Below are 22,236 nucleotides of genomic sequence, written 5' to 3' on the forward strand. Positions count from 1 at the left end.
GTTTGGATTCCTGCTTTTTAAATTCAAGGTTTGGAGTTGTGCGTTTTTCCATGTTGCTAGAGAGTCTTGAAATTTATCCTTTTAAAATGTCATGATGTTCCATGAAAACGGACCTATGTGGTTTAATTAGGCATTTCCCATGGGATATTTTTGTTGCCTCCAGTTTAAATTATAATGCTACATCTTGATGCCTAGAAAGTGTTTCCTTCTTTTGGATTCTTTCCTTAGGACATATCTCCAGGAGCAAGGATAAATATATTTATGAACCTTTTGACAGATTGCCAAATAGCTTTCCAAGTGAATTGAGCTGATCTCTATGTCAGCAATGCATGATTCTGCCAGTTTCACTGTTCCCTCGTTGACATGGAGTATGCTCCCATCTGTTGTTGCAGTGGCCCCTGCTGTGTTTCCCTAGTTATCTCAGGGAGGTGCCTGGGCAGGAGGTGGTCCTATGCATTCATAAATTCTCTAACCAACCACACAGTGTCCCTGGTACTTGGCTCTTCTCTTCTTCCAGACCTTTCCATCCAAACACAGTGGAGGTGATGCTGCCACTGCCACTGAGTACCGGTCTCCTCTTGGAGCTGTTATTCCTTTTTTTTTTTTTTTTTTTTTTTCTGCGGTACGCGGGCCTCTCACTGCTGTGGCCTCTCCCGTTGCGGAGCACAGGCTCTGGACGCGCAGGCTCAGCGGCCATGGCACACGGGCCCAGCCGCTCCGCGGCATGTGGGATCTTCCCGGACCGGGGCATGAGCCCGCGTCCCCTGCATCGGCAGGTGGACTCTCAACCACTGCTCCACCAGGGAAGCCCTGGAGCTGTTATTCTTGACGCACTTGAACCATTAAGGTGCCAAGCCATTTGGTGGCCCATGTTGCCACAGATGCCTTTCTTCCTCTGTGTTATTCTTTTCTGGGACTCGGGGTAGAAGGATCTGTCCCTCCCAAAGCAGTGCTTTTAGAGTGCAGGGTCTGCCAGAGTTTCCATGAAGTAGTTCTTTCACTTTTTAATTACTTCCCCCGTCACAAAGGGCTCAGATATGGTATATAGGGAGGGGGAGATAGCTTTGTGACTCCCCCATGCTGTTTTCAGAACTGCCCCACCCCCTCCTTCTGGGATGCATGTACCCCCCAGGTGCATCTCCAGCCTCTCCTGGTGCTCACTGTAGGACCTGGCGGGCCAAGAGCCGGGGTCTCCTCTAAGTCACTTGCAGGTGACAGTTTGTGGTGATGACAAATGTTGATGCTATCTCCATGGGGACGGGTACTCCTGGTTATTTTATCCCCTCCTCCCATTGCATCCATTTGTACAAGAAAGGCCTAGGGGATGTCGTACCTCAGCCAATCCCCTCAGGGGCCTGGCGTGGCTCCTGCTGAGGCCCCTTGTGGTTTCACAGGCTCTTCTGGGTAGAAATGGGAAAACCTGTGACATTTATCCAGAGAATGACTGTCCTTGCTGCAGTAGTGACCAACCTCTCTTCCGTCTTTCCTTTCTGGACTTGCTTCTGTGAGATAGTCTCAGGTCCTTGTTGATATCAGAGACATACTCTCCCTCATGATGATGTATGTTCAGAAAACAGTAGTTGTGTCCTGCCCTTTTGCACATGACCCTGTAACTGGCTGAGTGCCCCTCTGTAGCCCAGTGTGGTGGGTGAGAGCAGAGGTGGTGCCACACCTTCTAGTGTCCAGGGGGCCTTGAGATCTTGGAGTTGGTTGGTGATATGTGGAGAAGGGAGGTGGGCTGCCAATCTGGCCTCTGCATTGCTCTCTGTTTGATGGGTTACTTAGCTATGGGACTTGTGCCCCAGAGAGGTTAATGGAATAGTTCCTTCCATGTTTGCTTACTCTCTACCCTACTCCATTGGCCCGAGACATGAGTCCAGAGAGGGCTGGGCTAGTTAGTAGACAAGTCCAAATGCTGATGGCCATGTCATAGCCACCCCTCCAAGGCCTAGGGCTTTGTGACTAAATCAGGCTTGTCTGCTCAACTTTCTCTTCCTTTAGGGTGACCTTCCTATCTCCTAGAAGACTCCCCAGGCCCTGGTAGGCCTTGACCATCCCATGCCACCCTGACGCTGTCCTCTCCAGACATGGCTAAAATCCTGCTGTGGATGCAGCTCAAACTGGGGCCAACCCCTGCCAGCCACACTCACTACCCCAGCACTGGGGTATGTGTGTATTTAATTCTTGACTAATTCAGGAAGTAAAACTATTTGTTACTGTTTATAATAGAAATCTTCATACATAGAGAAGAAGAAATAATAGTGAAATCAATCCCCATATACCCATCACCCAGCTTCAACAATTAGGATCACTCTGCAATTTTTTCTTTCATCTATTCTCTCACCTTTTTGAGTTTTATCTTTGTTGGGATAGTTTAAAACAAAGTCCATTTCACTTGTGAACATTGCTTATATCTAACAGGTAGGAACTTTAAAAACAAAACCATAGTTCAGTTACACCAACAAAAGCAACAAGAATTCTTTTTTTGTTAGATCCTTAAATATGGAGGATGGATGATGCTGAATTCAAATTTGTGGCACTTCATTTAATTTGCATTCCCTTTGTCACAAGATTAGACGTTTTAGATTTTTTGTTGTTGTTCTAGATTTTTTTTTTTTTTTCCTCACGTGGCATGCAGGATCTTAGTTCCGCAATCAGGGATCGAACCCGTGCCCCACTGCAGTGGAACTGAGGAATCTTAACCACTGGACCGCCAGGGGAGTCCCTAATTTTCATTCCTTTTGATGTTTTCATATTTTTCTTTCTACTTATATTTCCTTTCAGGTCAACACTGCTTTTGTAAAATGTGCTCATTTATATACTGAGTGACTGACTTCCACATCTGAGTCCCTCCTACAACCCTCATGCTCTGGTTGTTGGTGGGCTCATTTACTAAATCCTCAAACTATCCATTTAGGTGTGAAGATGGGTTGTTTTAGGACAGAAGCTATGAGAGCTTCACCCATGGCATAAATATGCAGGTCTGTTTCACTCTAAGAGTTGATTGGAATGAGAAACAGTAATGGACATAAGAAGGTTTTGGTACATCCCTGATTGACGGTGCTGGAGCAAAGGACTGCAGGCATACTCAGAACTAAGCTCTAACGTTTTGATGGAGCAGCGTAGAGAGAAAATTGCAAACTCCGTGTGCCAATCAGGAGTAGAATATGAGCTTGAAGGAACAGGGGCTGATCCCATGCGGCTTTCTTGTGCTTTTCCCCCAGAAAAGTTCCATGTTCTCATGACTTCATGGTTGCTCCTGACTTTCTTGTTGAGGTTTCATTGGTTACTTCCAATCTTCCTTTTTATAAAGCCCCATGTGTGGAGGGTAGATGATGCCAGAGGCATGGGAAACTGGCATTATTGTCATCAGTAAATGCTTCTCAGATTCGGTGTCCTTGTCCGCACTACACAGGTGAGCCCATAATGAGAGCCTCATAGCGACAGAAGGCAACCACAGCTGACTGCTTAGTGTATGATTTAGAAAATAATTGCTACAAGAGTGAAGTCAGTAGTCTGGGAGTCAGGACAGAAAATTTGTCTCCGGTTGGTTGTCAATTTGTAAAGCATGCAGAGAAACATTAGCTGGAGGCAAGGTGAGGGTGGCAGGCAGCACCTACAGCTTAGAGCTTCGCATCCTTCACAAAGAGTTACAGCCTATCTTCAAAGGCACCTTTTAATGCCCCTGACTAAGGGACAGAATGCATCCTGGTTAAGTTGTTGGGTGGCTGCTTGCTTAACCCTCGGAAATGTTGTGTAGTTCCCAGGCTGCCCATGAGGTTCTCATGTTTTCGTGAGACTTGCTGTAATGACCGAGGGGTGTGGTGAGGGCCTTGCTCGGGCACCTGGGAGCCAGGCTCCCTGTGCTGTCTTCCTTGCACCATCTGGGTACTCGGGTGGCTCTTTAAACCTCTGAATTCGGCTCCTTCCTCTAGCCTGTGTCTAATGACCCCCACCGGGAACCGGGCAGTGTTGGAAGCGAGACTTCAGAGGCGATGATAAAAGACCATGGAAAATCCACAGTGCTGTTATTCATGGGGAAGGTCACTCTTATCGGCTTGCTTGGGGAGATGGTGGTCAGATTTTGGTGGGGACTTTGGGCTTAACTATGTTGAGAAGGGCGAGTTTGGGCTGGGAGTGCAGAGGGAGGGCAAATCTGATTACAGGGAGCAGTCTTTGAAGGCGTTACTTGTTTGGAAAACAGGTAGAACATGGGTCAGCCAGCAAGCAAGGGATCTGTTTATTGCTCATCTCACCTAACAAAAGCTTTTCAGAACTGCAAACCACTTCCCCGTTCCATTGTCTGGAGTTTTCCCACGTGGAGCTGAAGTCATTCTAAAATTAGAAAGCTCACGTGTTCTACCCAGGTACGTGTTTCACTGTTCCAAATATGTGTCTGGAGCACAAGAGACTTGGTATGGCTTTGTTAGGGGCTAAAGGCACAGACAGCCATAGTTGCTGGGACTAGCTCACTTCAGAGGACACTTAGTGGACCGTGGAGCCTCAGGAGAGAGAGAGGGACTCTTTCTCCTTTCCTCATTTTACCTTTTACTTTCTGCAGAGGAAACTGTGCTGGATCAGAGGGAAGTTTGCTTGGGGTAGTAGACAGGCCACAGGATGTGGAATCCAGGATTGTAATTCTGACTCACTAGCTGTGTGACATCTGTAATGCTCTTAAATCTCCCTGAACCCCAGCTGCCCCTCGATAAAATTAAGGAGTTGGATTAAGGCAGTCTTTTCAAACTGTGAGTCACAAAATCACTTTAGTGGGTCACAACCAACATTTTTTAAAAGGAGATCGAATAGTTTAGACTAGAGAATTTCAGAGTGCATTACATGAAGGAAAGTCAGATAATGTTTCATGATACTGTTGTTTTGGTTATCCGTGGATTTATATATTGGCATTCTGCATTCGTTTACTTGTGTAAGCTGCACCCTTACTGCATCCTCTGTAATTTCCATATTTGATTTCTTCAGCGTAAGAACTTAGACGCTTGCAAAGTAAGTGCTGTAAATCTTTGTAGATTTACGTATAGTTTTCCCCCCATACACCTAGTCTGTTTTAGTTGTCTTGTTCACCCCTAATTTGACAGCAGTTCTTTTTTTTTTTTTAACATCTTTATTGGAGTAAAATTGCTTTACAATTGTGTGTGAGTTTCTGCTTTATAACAAGGTGAATCAGCTATACATACACGTATATCCCCATATCTCCTCCCTCTTGCATCTCCCTCCCACCCTCCCTATCCCACCCCTCTAGGTGGTCACAAAGCACCGAGCTGATCTCCCTGTGCTCTACGGCTGCTTCCCACTAGCTATCGATTTTACATTTGGTAGTGTGTATATGACAGCAGTTCTTTTTATTTACTCACCTTTATCAAGTCTTTCCAGAACACTCCACTTACAGTAGAAACAACAGCTCTTTCCTTATGCATAGATATGTCATTAGTTTATGTAATATGTAATTAAATTACGTAAATACAATAATGAGCACAAGTGACATAAATAGGTTTGGGAACAAACACACATGTCCTCTTGGTAAATACATAGCTTCACTGGTAAAAACAGAAACGGGCTGGCAAGCTAGGGCAGCCAACTAATTGAGCTTTTGCACTCTGAGGACATTGGTCTAGTTGTTTTAACAAAGGAGTGGAGAGGATGGATTGGGAAATCAAGGCCCTGGTTTAAGCTGAGCTCAGATAAGAGAGCATCTCCCAGCTTCGAAAAAAGCAAAGCAAGTGACACAACTCCTGGATTTCTAAAAATCAAGGCCTATAGAAGCCTACTGTTCTCCTACTTTTTAGTTTTCAACTTTTATTTAGCACACACTTATTAGGTACTACCTTATACCAGGCGTTGTGCTAGGCCCTGGAGATACCATGAGAAGTAACTATGAGCCCGGGCATCAGAGGGCGTAGGGTCGGGCAGACGATGACGATGATTTGTACATCTCAAAGTAAATCATAAACATACACCATGTGATCTACCATATGGAGTTCTTTGAAGAAAACACCTGCTTCCACTATATGCAGACTTCCCTTTTTTTTTTTTTTTTTTTTACGCGGTACGCGGGCCTCTCACTGCTGTGGCCTCTCCCGTTGCGGAGCACAGGCTCCGGACGCGCAGGCCCAGCGGCCATGGCTCACGGGGCCCAGCCGCTCCGCGGCATGTGGGATCCTCCCGGACCGGGGCACGAACCCGCGTCCTCTGCATCGGCAGGCGGACTCTCAACCACTGCGCCACCAGGGGACCCCCCCATTTTTAATCCAAGTGCCAAACTGTATACTTTTTATTTTCTTTGATAAATTGCTTCGTGCTCAGTTTGGCCTGTGGTGCCGAGCTGGTTTTCCATCTGATTGATCACCCGTCTGGGCTGTGGTTGGCATCTGTGGAGCTGGCAAAATCCACAGAATTGCTGAGTAGTGAGGCCCCACAGATTGTGGCCATTTACTCTGTACCTACCATGAAGATCATTCTAATACCAGTTCATTCCATCTCTGTGCCACTTAGCTCAGCGTCTCGAGAGAGAATTGGATCGGTTTGTCCCCTTTGGTCAAGTGGTAACCCAACAGCTGTGGCAGGACTGGGAAGGGGAAACTGCAGGTAACAAGGTGCCAAAGATCAACAAAGATTTATTGAGCACTTATTATGTGCCAGGCCCTGATCAAAATAAAGTCTATGTTTTTAAGAACCTTATGCTCTGCTGGGAAAGATAGACATACTATTAAATTTTTATCTATCAAATCGGCGCGTTTTTGAGAATGGCAACACTGAGTGCTGGTGTGTGTGAGGTGAGACAGCTACGTATGTTGCTTATGGATGTGCATATTGACTTTCTAGGAAAGAGCTTAGTGTTAATGGGGAACTTGATTCCTTAGTATTAGTAAGAACCTTAAAATTGTCCATGCCCTGTGACTCAACAGTTACACTTTTAGCCATCTATTTTACAAAAATAACCAGAGATGTTAGGTTATTCTCCATTATAGTAAAATATAGCCAATTTAAATGTCAGCAAGAGGGAAATAGTTATGGGACAGATGGATAGATTTTAAATGAAAGCCCTTTAAAATCATGCTGAAGAATATTTAACAATGCACATGTAAGTAAACAGAAAAAGTAGTATATAAAATTGAATATAATATATCAAAATTGTACAGAGAGATGCAAAAATAAAGGGCAAACATCATATGGTATTAACATTAATTATCTTTGGCTAATGGGAATATAGGTGATTTTAATTTCCTTTGTACTTTCCTGTTTTTCTACCCTGTCTACAGCAAGCATGTTTTAATACTATAGTCAGAAATAAAAGGAGCTACATTTTTAAAAATAAATTTACTTATTTATTTGGTTGTGTTGGGTCTTTGTTGCTGCACGCGGGCTTTCTCTAGTTGTGGCAGCGGGGGCTACTCTTCGTTGTGGTGCGTGGGCTTCTCATTGCAGTGGCTTCTCTTGTTGCGGAGCACGGGCTCTAGGTGCGCGGGCTTCAGTAGTTGTGGCTCGTGGCCTCTAGAGTGCAGGCTCAGTAGTTGTGGCTCACTGGCTTAGTGGCCCCATGGCACGTGGGATCTTCCTGGACCAGGGATCGAACCTGTGTCCCCTGTATTGGCAGGCGGATTCTTAACCATTGCGCCACCAGGGAAGTCCCGAAAGGAGCTACATTTTTAAAAAGAAAGAAAAGGCTGTGGCTGACATCCTGCCCTGCAGGTCTGTTGGCCAGCACAGGTTGAATGCAGGCTGCCTCGGTCTTGCTGCCAGGGCTGCAGCTGTCACTGACGCTCGGGCAGTGCCGCTGTTTCTGGAGCACAGGGACCTGCCATACTGGCCTGCATGAGGGCTGCCCCAGTCCCTGCAGCTTGGCACCCACCCCCAGGGACCTTGCTGTCTGGAGACGTTGACCCCAACAGGATAATTGCCAGTTTACCTCCAAGTTCTGGGGATGCTCATCCAGACTCTTCTTGGGTGACCCTTTGGCTCCTAAATCCTGATCCACTTTTTTTTTTTTTTAATTTTTGGCTTCATTGGGTCTTTGCAGCTGCGCACGGGCTTCTCATCACAGTGGCTTCTCTTGTTGCGGAGCATGGGCTCTAGGCGCGCGAGCCCTAGAGCACACAGGCTCAGTAGCTGTGGCTCACGGGCTTAGCTGCTCCGTGGCATGTGGGTTCTTCCCGGACCAGGGCTGCCGATCTCCTGCATTGGCAGGCAGATTCTTAACCACTGCGCCACCAGGGAAACCCCGATCCAGTTTTATCTCTGGTTTTCAACAGAGAGGCTGGGCTTTTCCAGGCCCCCAGCCCTAGAGTCAGTCTCTAGAATGTGAAAACTCTGGAACTGGACAGAGTTCAGATTCTCCCTCTGCCACTTACTAGCTGTGAGACCTTAAGCAAATCACCTAACCTCTCTGTACCTCAGCTTCCTTATCTACGAAATAGGAATAATAGGACCTGCTCTTAGGGTTGTTGCGAGGGTTAAAAGATTACACGTAAAACACTTGGAGCTGTGTGCACACACACGTAGGTACTCTGCTGCTACCCCTCTTACTATATTATTGGTGATGCGCATGTCATGACGCCAGACCTGTATCTTTATGGGTGCTTTTATCACCTGCAGTTCAGTTCTAAGGCAGTGGTTCTCGTGTTTCAATGTGCAGAATAGTCATCCTGCTGACTGTGTTAAAATGAAGATTTCTGGGCCCCCGTCATCATGTGGCCCAAATCAGCACTTCTGGTCCTCAACCACATTTTGCTAAGGCCCGATGGGAAGAAGTTGAGTGGTACACACCTTGTAGGCTGAGGGGCTTTCTCCATAAGACAACAGCCCCTCCCCGTCCCTGGAGTTCTTGCTTCTTCGCTGGACAGAGCCGGTTTCTGGGAGTCTGTGAAATGTTTGTGTTCCAGGACTGACTTTCTAGCATTCACCTGGAAGCTTGGTAAAGACAACCCAAAACCTCAGAACTTGGGCCATCACCTCAAAACATCCTCTTTCTTGTTACCCTTGCTATGATGAAATGATGAACACGGAAGCTTTTGGGTAAGGCATCAGCTTTGTTTTCTGAGAGCCTGACCCAAACCTCCTGCTTCTGAGTTTGGGGAACAGCCTGGGTGTCTGGTTATTTACTAATGAAGGGACCTTTAGCTGTTTTGATGGAGCCAGGTTCAGATGTCCTCCTAGCAGCCTCAGTAACTTTGACTTACAGTTTCATTCTGAATCTCTCTTCTTTGTTTCCTGTCTAGAAAGTTATTGTGCAACTTTCTTATCAGAATGTGTAACAGAAGGTGATTTCATATGTTTGACCATTTAATCACTAGGCTGCACTGACTAAAATGTTCCTTAAATACCAAAACATGCTAGCACTAAACAAGGGGGAAAATGGGTAAGATGAAATAGAATGGAGGGCTCAGTTTTACTCGTGCCATGGAGCTAGGTTCAGAAGAAGGCTGCTTTTCTTCTCAGTTGTCGTTTAGCAGCCCGCCTAGGAAGCTCTCTTTCTGGCCCTTTTTGTCCTGACTATTGGGGGCTTGGGATATAATAAACATCTCTCCCTGCCTTACACAGTAGGTCTAGGAAGGCATTTTTTGAATCTTGAAAGTGAAAAATGTTAGCTCTTACTGGGAAATCTGGCACTAATGAATCTTCCTGGTGCTCTGGGGCATGACAAATGGAAATATAATCATGAATCATGTAACCATCCACAGGAGCCTCTATAAAAGTCTGGGTCTAGCAAGCTTTCCACCTGATATCCTGTTAAATAACCACAGCCCAGCACAGCGAAAGGTTCTAGAAACCTAGATGCACATCTAACCAGATGATAACCACAATAGTTGTCGTTGTAGGCAATTTCCTAAGGATTTAACCCTAGGTCGGTGCTTCCCAACCTTTTTCAGAATAAAAACCTAGTTTGAACATCAAAAGTATGTGACACTTCATAGATAGTAGTTGTGCCTTTTTTTTTTTTTTTTTTTTGCGGTACGCGGGCCTCTCACTGTTGTGGCCTCTCCCGTGGCGGAGCACAGGCTCTGGACACGCAATCCCAGCGGCCATGGCTCACGGGCCCAGCCGCTCCGCGGCATGTGGGATCTTCCCGGACCGGGGCACGAACCCGCGTCCCCTGCATCGGCAGGCGGACTCCCAACCACTGCGCCACCAGGGAAGCCCGGTTGTGCCTTTAATATTAAATTAATTAATATATGAAAGTTGCAGTGAGAACTCAGGAACACTCTGAAGTAAATTTGTATTTTATCGGTCACAACAGAGTTCACGTAGTAATGTGACCTAGAACTCTCACTGTGTGCTGGATACTTTTCTGTATATCCGCATTTAATTCCTAGAACTCCAGGAAGAAGGTACTATTATTAGCCCCATTTTACAGTTGGCAAAACTGAGGCACAGAGAAGTTAAGTAACTTGCCCACGATCACATAGAAAGCGGCAGAACTGGGCTTTGAACCCAGGTAACAGCATTGTTGTAAGCACTTCATCACTAGGCTTGAAAAATACACACACAGAGATACACGTGTATCTCATTCAATCCACAGATACTACTTGAGGGAAGATTTACCAACACCTAGCATTAAATAACTCTCTAATTCTCTTTTTTTCTACTTTCCACAAGACAAATTAGGACCAGCTTTCTTGGGTTTTTAATCCTCTTTTCCACTAAAAATTAGACCTACATCTTAAAGCAAAGCATGGGCATGTATATGTATATATATACATGGGCATGTATGGGCATATACATGCCCATGGGCATGTATATGTATATATATGTGTATATATATGCATGTGCACATGTGAGTGCTCATGTGTGAGCATATATGTATACATATATAAGCTTCTGTTTAATTCTGTATTCTTCTTAACACAAAACTGTGGAATCTTCCTTTATACACTTATTCTTCCATTCAGCGAAGACTGACTCCATCCTAGGATATGCTGAGTCCCAGGGGAACAACTAAGACATCGTTCCTGCCCTTGAGAATCTCAGCATCTCAGGGCAGAACTGTCTGGCTAACAGATAATCACACCCGCGGGTGGCACATGTGCTGTTGGGTGGCTGCACAAGGTGCCGAGGGAGAGAGGGAACCTAAAGTTGTTCTTTGGGAGGCGTCTCACAGGAAGTGACTTTTGAACTGAGTTTTGGAGGCTGAAATGGAGTTAGGCAGGCAGACTTTTGGGGAGAGGACGTGCTTGCAGGTGTGTGGAGGTGAGGCTGGAAGAAAGCGGTAGCCAGCTGAGGAAGACCGTGCGTGGACTTTGTTATGAGGTTTATAGATTATTATCATTGTAAATGTTTGCATAGATCTAGTCACCGAAAGGTGCTTCCTAAGGGAACCTTTTCCTAGATTTACCTAAGGTGGTTGTAACTCGGCTTTTGAAACACAAGGGGTTAAATCTAGAGAACTCCAAGGTCACAAAGTCCATGTGGGTAATAACACAGCCCTCCCACTCTTTAGTTTTGTCATGTGTGGTGGCCCCATTTGCTAGCTGCCTTGGGTGTATATCCAGTGGAAGTAGTTAGAAATTCTCAGTTATTCTTGGAGCTTCAGTTTCACTTGATTTCAGCTTCTCATTAGCAGGTGAGGGAATTATGCCTTTTCACCTACTTAAGTGTGGCTTGATGAAAAGGTGCCTAAAAATAAAAATCATAAGGCTGATAGCACAGTAGTTACAGTAGAATCTAGAGTCAGCCTGGATTCAGGTCTTAACTGTGCCCTTTGGGGACTGTGATCCCGGGCAAGTTCACTTTTCGGTGCCTCAGTTTCCCCATCTGTAAAGTAGAGGTAACAACAGAGCGTCCTTCATAGGGTCGTTGTGAGGTTTAAAGAGATGACCCGTAAAGTGCTCAAACAGGGCAAGGTGCAGAGTAAGGTCTGCGTATCGGTCACATAAATCTTTTCAAAGACAGTGAAAGCAGTGATATACATGTGAGAGATGGTATTCGAGATACGGAGGTGGCCTGAAGCAGTTGGTAGCCAGGACACGAGTTGAGTTGAAAGTTGTAAAGGACTGAGCCGGGGTAAGCCATATAACTCCACGCTCAGGGGCCTGCCCTTGAAACTTAAAGGAAAGGTCAGAGGAAGCCCCACTCAGCCTGTTGGGAAGTGGTGTTATAGAACCTGCCACTTAGAAGATCCCAAAATTAAGCTCTCCTTTTAGAACTGTGGTACCCAACGTAGAGGAAACACAGCCTGGCCCTTCGGTGACAGTGATGGGAGACGTGGGATGTTGTGCTCTATTCTGAGTAGTGAGATTTAGGAGGGACGTAGAGAAGCTGGAGAAACTGAACCACCACGAGAAGTCAAGGCACCGGAGGGCAGACGAGCAAGGCGAAGGTCTCAGCTCCCTGTACGGGGTACCTGGCACAGGCCGCAGAGGCACGGAGGTGGACACGGCACAGTCACATGCTTGAGGGATTCACATTCCTGTTACATGGAAGGCCTTTGACACCGTTGTTTAAAATGAAGTGCAGATGGGTTGCTCTCCCTCCTGTGAAGGCTTCAGGGAGAGGCTGGTGATCCTGTGTGGGGACTATTTATAGCTATTAGAAGAGAAGGGTTCAGTCCTAATTCCCCTTTTGATTCTAATGATTTCAGAATCTAAGTGGAAGCACAGGTTAGAAATGTATAAAGATGGAGAAATAATTAGCTAGTGAAGCTGAGAACATACCTAATTGAGGATTGTGAGCTATTGGGATTAAATGGCTTTTAGCTTGAGAAAGAGGATATTATACTGAAGGGATCTTTGGCCGAATTTGACTTGACTTTCTTTCTTTTTTAAACATTTAAAAAAAAAGTATTCATATGACTGTGAGGGCTTACTACAGACAGCTGTGCTGGGCATCAGAGATGGGCAAGGGACAGTCCCCATGCTCAGGGCCCTTTAACTGGGAAAAGTGAGGAGTAAAACTTCGAACCTTACTTGAGTTAAATGCCCACCAAACTCTGTAATAACCTAAATGGGAAAAGAATTTGAAAAAGAATAGATACATGTATATGTATAGCTAAATCACTTTGCTGTACACTGGAACTAACACAACATTGTTAATCAACTCTACTCCGATATAAAATTTTTAAAAAATTTGTAAATGACTGCCCACCAGAATTATAAATAAATCCTTGTCAGGAAGGGCCAGGTGCAGGCCGTCCTCTGCCCGAGGGCCTGAAGAAGGCTCCTTAGAGAAGTGAATTCTGTGAATAATCTGTGTTCTGCTCCAAGGACAGCCTTCTCAGCTTGGAATCAGTTTCAGCAACAGTAGGAGGCTTGAAAATGTGTGTTTGGAGGATCCTGAGTGGTTCAGAGTCCAGGATCTCTCATCTATGAACCACGGAAAAGGATACGGCCTCCAGAGCATTTTCAACAAATGAAATGTAATATTTGTTGAGGATTCTGAAACAAGGGGAAGACTAGGCCCCCCGTTCCCCGTGTACACCTTGGTGCGCCTTGTGCCACTCATGCCCTCAGTTGCCTCCTCTAGAAGGACAAGGGGCATCTGCGATTACGGCACAGCGGGGGAGGCACAGACAGCCCGTTTTCACTGTGCTTGAGGGAAGGAGGTCCACTGAGCAGGCCTTGCTTCCTACTGGTCACATTTCAAGTGAAAATGATCAACCTTGGTAAAGAGTGTTGGTATTACAGAGCTATGCAAATAGTCATTCTTGTAAAAACTCGTGTTGGCTAATTAAGTCAAAGTAATTCTTCAGAGGTATGTTTTTGCCCATTAATGCTGCAGGCTGACTTTTTTTTTTTTTTAACTTGGCTTAAATAGTATAACTTTATGAGTAAATAGAATCCCCTGAACCAGGATGTTGTTTGGGGAGAGGCTTTGACAATGTCAATATTTTTAAATATCAGTATATTTGTATTGATCTCCAAAGGCTTATATAATTAAAAATCTGGCACATGGAGCATGCTCAGTTCATGGTTTGCCTTTAAGAGGATGAGCGCTCAATGCTCAGTGTATCCTCCTTGAAGAGAGGATGTCTTTAGAAGCCTCTGGCAGCTGTCTAGAACTGCGCTGTCCGATACAGCAGCTGCCAGTGGCTACGGAGCCAAGTTGAGATACGTTAAAATATACAATAAACACCAGGTTTTGAAGACTTCTTATTCTTTTTATGTACTATCTTATTAACATCTGTTAATACTTGTCATCTGTTGAAATGACACTATATTGACCATATTGGGTTAAATAAAATATTCAAATCAATTTCACTTTTTTTCCCAAAAGGTGACTTTCAGAAAATGCCAAATCGCCCAAGCGGCTGAGGTTAATTGCTACTAGACAACACAGCCCCACGGCCTTGCAGCACATTTGTTCCCATTCACATCACTTCCCTCCATCCTGGGTCTTCCCCTAAAAGCCAGCCCCTTGGTTCATCTCTCATCAGCCTTATCCCAGTATCTTGCTCCAACCCATTTGTCTAGTGCTTTCTCGTGTACCTGTACCTGTAACAGTGTTCTGCTTAGGGAATGTGGACTTGTCCTTTAAGATCTAAGTCATACATCTATTCCTTTAGAAAGCTTCTCTGACCATCTCTGGGCAAGATTAATTCGTCCCTCCTCTGTCGCATCCTCTTGTTTTGAAATATTGGAAATATTTGGTTTTTCCCCCCTGCTGCCTTCTCTCCTGTGGTAATGCTTGAGGACAAGGGACTGTCTTGTTCTTCTCTATATAAGGTGAATGCTTAACTCCACGCCTGACACAGCGGGCGCACAGTAAAAGTTGAATGAGTAAATGAACACTAGCTCTCTGTAACACCAAGTTCTGTATAAAGACACGAAATACAGCAAGTTAACATAGCATTGGGTTTACTTCTAAAAGTGGAGGCCACAGGCTCCTAGCATAACAATCAGCTGGAGGCTTATAAAAATTAATATTCCCAGGCTTCACTCTAGACTAACAGGTTCAGTCAGGAGAAGTTAAGTCATGCTGTAGTAACAAAATTTCATTGCCTTAAAAGCAAAATTTTCTCACCCATTTAAAGTCTTGTGGGAGACTTCCCTGGTGGTCCAGTGGTTGCAGTGCAGGGGACACCGGTTCGATCCCTGGTCGGGGAACTAAGATCCCACGTGCCACGGGGCAACTAATCCCGTGCACCACAACTAGAGAGCGCACGTGCCACAACTACAGAGCCCACGTGCTATGGAGCCTGCACGCCACGACTAGAGAGAAGCCTGTGCACCGAAACAAAGAGCCCGCGCACTGCAACTAAGACCTGACACAGCCAAATAAATAAATAAAAAGTTCACCGTGGGCCCTGGGTGACTCTGCAGGGAAACCGATGGTTCAGGTTAAACCTCCTGTGGGATGTTAAGGTCTAGTGTCCACAGCTGAATGTTCTCACCAAGTTATGGGTCACTTCTCAGTGCTCACATTTCATTGCCTGAAGTCACGCATATGGCCGTACCTATACAATGGCCTGGGGAGACCAAGCCTGTGTGCCTAGAAGTCGAGGGATGCATATATTGATACACAAGCCAAATGCGAATCTTTGAGGTGGAGCTGGGGAATCCACATTTTTAACTCCTTGCTGGTCCATATTCACACTAACATTTGGGGCCCATTGGGTAGGACAGGAGTTCTCAACCTTGGCCGCACATTAGAATTACCTGGGGAGTTTTAATGACACTGATGTCCTGGCCCTATCCCCCATAGACCCTAATTCACAGAGGCTGAGGGTGAGGTCCAAGCATTAGTATTTGTTCAGTCTTCCCAGGAGATTCTAGTATAAGGCCAGAGTAGAAAACCACAGGTGCCGGAAAAAGAGCAAGGGCCTTTGAATCCTGACTGCAGTACAGACTAAACCTTGGTTTGCATACCTGTCAGTGGCAGTGAAGATCAAACAAATGTGAAAGTATTTGTCAGCTACAATATTGAACAAATATTGGCTATAATTATACACTGGCAGGTGTGGACTTTTTATAAACTGGATTCATGTACATCCTTATATGCACACATGCCAGTCCTCTCCCTCCCCCACCCAAAGCCAGGAGGGGAAGCAAAGCATCCTCCCCACCTTTGCATCTGCCTCCTTTTTACAGTCAGTTAATTGGGGGTGGTGGGGTCCCTCCTCCCTCCCCTCTGCTTATCTTCATGATAAAAGGAAGCGAAAGAGGGGGAAAAAACCCTTCCCACTTCTATTTTCCTCTCCCTCATCTGTTCCAGAACCCTTAGCCTAGGGCTCTTATTGTGCCGTCTCCTTTCCCAGGCCCCTTCCTTCACTGTCCCTTCACTCTGAGACCTGTGCCTTATAGCTCTAAGCCCCTACAACCATGTTGCCAACCTCTCCCTAAAGCTCATTTCCCACTGACACCCCAGTCCCATGCCAGGGCAGACAGCAAGCACCCTGGCCCTGGAGGAGGCCCCTTCCTGCTTTCTGATGGGTTTGAGCAGCATAGGAAATCCATATTCTCAGAAAATTGGAATCCAAGGCGTTGTCCCATAGCAGTATCATTAGGACTGGCAGACTCAGCAGAACTTGAGAGATGAGTTGTGCAATAGGTAAGGCCAGCTGGTCTAGCACTCTTACCCACTCTTTATAATATCTTGTTTCCTGTGGTTTAATATTTTATTTCAGGTTAGATCCTGAGATCTAACCAACTGATTTGCAACAACTTCTTGAAATGCTGCCGTTCTATAACCTGGGAATGGCCTCCGAAGTCAGTTTTCTTTAGTTTTAGCAATACCACATTGGCTTTCTTCCATTGACAGAGCTGAGAGTTTATGCTGGAATAAGCTGTTTTTAATTATTTTTCCTCTCATGTCTAACAATTTCCAAGGCAGAACAATGCAAGAGTACCTCTCAGGAAATAAATGCAGTACCACTTATGAAAATAGCCCATTTTGTGCATTTGATGCGAATTGTTGACTTTATAGAAGGATCAAAAGCATCCATCAGCCTAGACAGCTGTGATACAGAATCTCTGAAATGATTCTTACCGGTCCAGCTAATACGGCTGAGGAACTTGTCAGTGGAGGTTTTATGTCAAGCATCAGATTACAGGCCACACTGACCTTTCCAAAAGCTGGAGCCCACTTCCTTCCTGCCCATCAGCCAGAGCGTCCTCTCCACCTGAGTTCTTTCTCAGAAGTCAGCAGGAGTGAAGTGCCATGTGCCCAAAGGAAAAGAGCTCCAGGGCTCAGCTCCTTGTCTGCAGGGACTGCAGGTGCAGCTTTTCCTTATTTCCAGTGCCTCCCACATGGTAGGTGCAATTGATGTTTCTCCTTGATTTGTGCATGGTGTCAGGTCTCGTACAGACATCAGAGATTCGTTGAATTAAACAGAAATGCTTAGCAATCTGAAAATGAGCCTCCTTAGGCCAGATCTCCTTGGTATGCTTTCTTGCAAATGAAGATAGTTGAATAAGTATTTGAGCTCTGGTTTGAACCTCAACCCAACGCAGCATCTCCCACGTCACCATCGGCTATAAGAACTGGCCGCCGCAGTAGCAGCAGCCAGAGACCCAAGGCGCTCCTGCCCCACGAGGCCCCGCTGCATGCAGCTCCAACCTCCCTCTTCAGCAAACGCCTCTTTCCTCTTTCCTCTTTCCTCTCCGTGCTCCAAGTCTCTGGCCTCCTTTGTTTTCCTCAGAGGTGTCAGACCCTTCTCCATCTCGGGGCTTTTGCACTTGCTCTCCCTTCTGCCTGGGATGCTCTCTCCGCAGTTTTCCCATAACTGACTTGCCTGTGTCCTGAGGGTCTCAGATCTGCTTCCCCTTCTCAGAGCGCTCTTCCCTGGATGGTGACCTCCGACGGCAGCTCTCCATCACACCTCTCTTCCTTTCCTTCGTAGCACTCACTGCTGTCTGTAATGATTTCATGTGTTTATTTTCATCTGCCTGCCTTCCCCAGTCGCCCTAAGTTCCTTGAGTGCAGGGATCTTGTCTGGCTAGTTCATTAACGGCTCCCTGTGCCCAGCACAATGCTGGCCACGTAGAAGGCACTTGATATTTGTGTAAGTGAATGGAGAAATGAATGAATTTGTGCTTTACGTTACCACTGCATCTTTACAACACTCACTATGGATACATGGGGAAACTGAGGCCCAGAGGGTTTCAGGGACTTGCCCAAGGTCAGAATTAGTAACAAAGGGCTGAGATTTGATCTCAGTCTGCCTGTCTGCAAAAATTTGTACCAGAGTCAGGTCTGAGGTTATGGTTCAGAGTTTTGCCTTATTCTGTACCTTCATGGATTTGTTAATAGCAGGTATTTTGTTTATTCCTGTGACTCAAAAATTCTTGTCCATGGCCCTTGAAACAGGTCATTTCCCACAGTTTTGTGCAAAAGAACCTGGTGGAAACAAGGAAATATTCCAGCAGAAGCATATTTTGGAGGGAGCTATAGACGTTTGCTTGAGCCTGAGGGTTATGGATGATTCGAGAAGTAATGCATGTCTTAAAGTCTAGGTTTTGGAAAATAAAAATAATTATGGCAGCAAATGGAAAGCAGGGCTAAGCTCCAGGCAACACTGATGATGCTTGGTAACAACACCTCCCCAGCAGCAGGAGCTTCTGAGGTTCCTCTGTGTGGTGTAGCAGCAGCTTTGCGGCAGCACTGAGATCTGTCAGAGCCAGACCTCTTAGACTAGAAGACTGACAGAGGGTGCCCAGTAAACTGGTTGGAAAGGAGATAAATTGCTGTCTTTAAAAACTATATTGTTATATACCTGGAAAACACACAAATCACCAGAATGCCTGTTAGAAATATTAAGAGTATCTAGTAGGGTGCAAGTAAGAAAATAATCAGTGGTTTCCTAAAAATCAATTAAAAGTGTGCTGGGGAAGGTCACCTTCAAAATAGTTATGAAACATAGACTATAGACTATGTAGGGATAAACTTTAAAAGATGTGCTCAGAATCTATTTGAAGGATACCATAAAGTTTTCCTTTTGAGATAACTGATTTGACTAAATAAAGAGAGCCATGCCTCCATAGCAAAGCACAATGATATGAACTGTTAGTCCTGCCTATTATTACTTTACAAACCCAGGGCAGTCCTAGATAGTCTTTACACAGGATCAGAATGGGGAAGGGGCAACTTGACTAAATGATTCTAAAGTTTACCTTTAAGAATAAGGCACAAGAAAATGTTGATTTAAAAGGTGGAGGGATTTGTGCCATCAAGTATTAACAATTAATATAAAGCTGCACTAATTAAAACATTATGACACTGACACAAGATAGATACATTCGGGACTTCCCTGGCGGTCCAGTGGTAAAGAATCCACCTTCCAATGCAGAGAATGCAGGTTCAATCCCTTGTCAGGGAACTAAGATCCCACATGCCGTGGGGCAACTAAGCCTGTGCGCCACGACTGCTGAGCTCCCGCGCCTCAACTAGAGAGCCTGCGTGCCTCAAACTACAGAGCCCATGTGCTCTGGAACCCACATGCCACAACTACAGAGCCCACGTGCCCTGGAGCCTGCGCACCACAGCTAGAGAAGAGAAACCCCGCATGCCACAACTAGAGAGAAGCTCATGCACCGCAACAAAAGATTCTGAATGCCTCAACGAGGATCCCACAGACCACAACTAAGACCCGACGCAGCCAAAAATAAAAATAAAATAAACAAATATTTTTTTAAAGGCATTAGGTGTTTAAAAAAAAAAAAGAAGGAATAGATATATTCATGAGCCAGCGTGGAAGTTTCCAGAAGAGAGCCAATTACATGTAACAGGTTGACATAATATAAAGTGGCATTTCACATCCCTAGGGAAAGAGGGGATGATGTCATAAATGATTCTGGGGTCACAGGCTAAACATTGAAAAAGAGACAAAGTTAGATAGGAAAACCTAATGACATTCTAAAATAAGTTCTAGCTGACTAAAGTAATTGTTTAAATGGAAGCAAAAAGTTTATCTAAGAAAATATAGGTGAATATTTATATGACTTACACAAAAGGAGAACTAATCAGAACACTGAAGACAGAAACCATAAAGGAAAATAGATATATAGAAATCATAATTTTCTGAATATCACAGAAAGAACACTATAAAGAAAAGTCATAGATAATGTTTGCCAATCGTTAAAACATAAAGTACTCTTACAAACCAATAACAAAAATTTTAATATACCAGTAAGAGAACAAGCAAATTATTTGGATAAGTCACAAAATAATAAGTACCTGTGGGCAATAAACATAGAAAAGATATCCAGCCTTGCTAGTCATCAAAGAAATGCAGATTAACTCAAGATATCATTTTCATTGGTCAAATTAGCTAAGGTAAAAATTGGTGTACAAAATAGGTAAGGTTGGAGACTCATACCGTTGGGTGTGTAAGTTGTAAGTCTCACGTGTATGAGAGCAATTTCATAATGCTCATCGTAAGTCTTCAGAATGCCCTGCTTACCCAATGACCCAGAAATAACACTTATAAGAATTTATCCTAAGGAAATAAGCGTGGGTAGATTTGTATGACTTAGCTACGATGATGTTCATGGCAGCAAGATATTTTTCAGGAAAACTCCAAGTATTGAGATGGTAAGAGGTGCTGGGGAAGGTTTAGGATTGCTCTGGTGGGCAGAGCCTGTGTCCATATTACTGGACCACACAGAACCTTTAGCGCTCAGGTCACCATCTGAGGGGCCAAAGAAGTGTACAAGTAAATGGCAATGATGCATTTGATGCCCTGTTTTTAGGGTTTTGTTTTTTTCATTTTGATGGAAGTTTTTCAGGTTTGTGTCTTTCAGGTTACTATGAATTGGGGTCCACATTTCTCATTTATAGTTTTGAACTACTGAACACTTGCTTAGGTTTGTATAGTACCTGTGGACATAGTCATTTGATTGAACTTATAACTGTGTTGGCCCTCGGATTATAATTGTACAAGCAAAAAATGTAGGTTTGGACTTCCCTGGTGGCGCAGTGGTTAAGAATCCGCCTGCCAATGCAGGAGACACGGGTTCGAGCCCTTGTCTGGGAAGACCCCACATGCTGCGGAGCAACTAAGCATGTGCACCACAACTACTGAGCCTGCCCTCTGGAGCCCACGAGCCACAACTACTGAGCCCGCGTGCCACAACTACTGAAGCCCACGCGCCTAGAACCCATGCTCTGCAACAAGAGAAGCCACCTCAATGAGAAGCCTGCACATGGCAATGAAGAGTAGCCCCTGCTCTCTGCAACTAGAGAAAGCCCGCATGCAGCAACGAAGACCCAACGCAGCCATAAATAAATTTTTAAAAATTTATTAAGAAAAAAAATATATATGTATAGGTTTCCTTTTCCTCCCGCTCTACCATTTTTTGCATTTTTGAAGGGCCATCAAACTTGCAAATATTTTTCTGCAGACAACAGATTACTGGACAAATAGAATTATTTTTGTTAGGTATGGTAGCTAAATAATGGTCCCCCAAGGATGTCCACATCCTGAGCCCCAGAACATATGTGACCTTGCATGGAAAAAGGAACTTTGCAGGTTGATTAAATTAAGGGCCTTGAAATGGGGAGCTTATCTTGGATTACCTGGGCAGACCCAATGTAATCAAAAGGGCCCTTATAAGAGGAAGGCATGAGGCCCAAAGTCAGAACAGGAGAGGAGATGCGGGAAGCAGAGATTGAAGTGATGCCGCGTCTAGTCAAAGACTAGTTCTGGCTGATTCTAGAGGCTGGGAAAGGCAAGGAAACGATTCCCCCCTAGAGTCTTTAGAAGGAACCAGCCCTGATGACACCTTGATTTTAGCCCCATAAGACTCATTGCAGACTTCGGACCTGCAGAACAATAAAATGATAAATTTGTGTTGTTTTAAAAGTCACTAGGTTTGTGGTAATTTGGCATAGCGCAATAGAAAACAAATACATTTGGAAAAGGAGGAAAAATCAAACTTATACTTGAGCCGTAGTTATACATTAGTTGGTCCCGGATGAGAAGTTCAGAGACCTAGATTCTGGTCATGACTTTGGGAAGTCACCTCTCTAGATCTCATTGTCTTCATCCTTAAGGTTCACTTCTTGCTCTAAAGTTCTGGTCTTCCTCAGCATTTGTTTACCGTCGTTAAATACATCATTATGATGACACTGATAAGTGTGTGAGGCTGGTGAATAAATTTTAGTTGATTTGTTTTGGAAGTTGACTACACTACTGTTAGCATTATCCTTTTTGGGGTGTGTGGTGTGTCCTCATATGGAGGATCTTGGAATATCACAGTGAGTGCTGTGGAGTCAAGTGAAGACACACACAGAGGTCAGAAGCCATTAGAACTACAACAAATGGATTACAAAGTGACCTGAGATTGGGCATGC

The 22,236-nt window shown here is 44.8% G+C and overlaps 1 protein-coding gene across 6 annotated transcripts in view; it reads left to right on the forward strand.

The window, feature by feature from the left end:
- Nucleotides 1-22,236, forward strand: part of TGFA (transforming growth factor alpha) — a 121,538-nt gene that overhangs the window by 36,843 nt on the left and 62,459 nt on the right. The gene's annotated exons all lie outside the window — the stretch shown is intronic.

The sequence above is a fragment of the Delphinapterus leucas genome, chromosome 13, assembly GCF_059928025.1.
Source record: "Delphinapterus leucas isolate spDelLeu-1000000601 "Yukka" chromosome 13, BTC_Dleu_Yukka2, whole genome shotgun sequence".
Classification (NCBI taxonomy): Eukaryota; Metazoa; Chordata; class Mammalia; order Artiodactyla; family Monodontidae; genus Delphinapterus; species Delphinapterus leucas.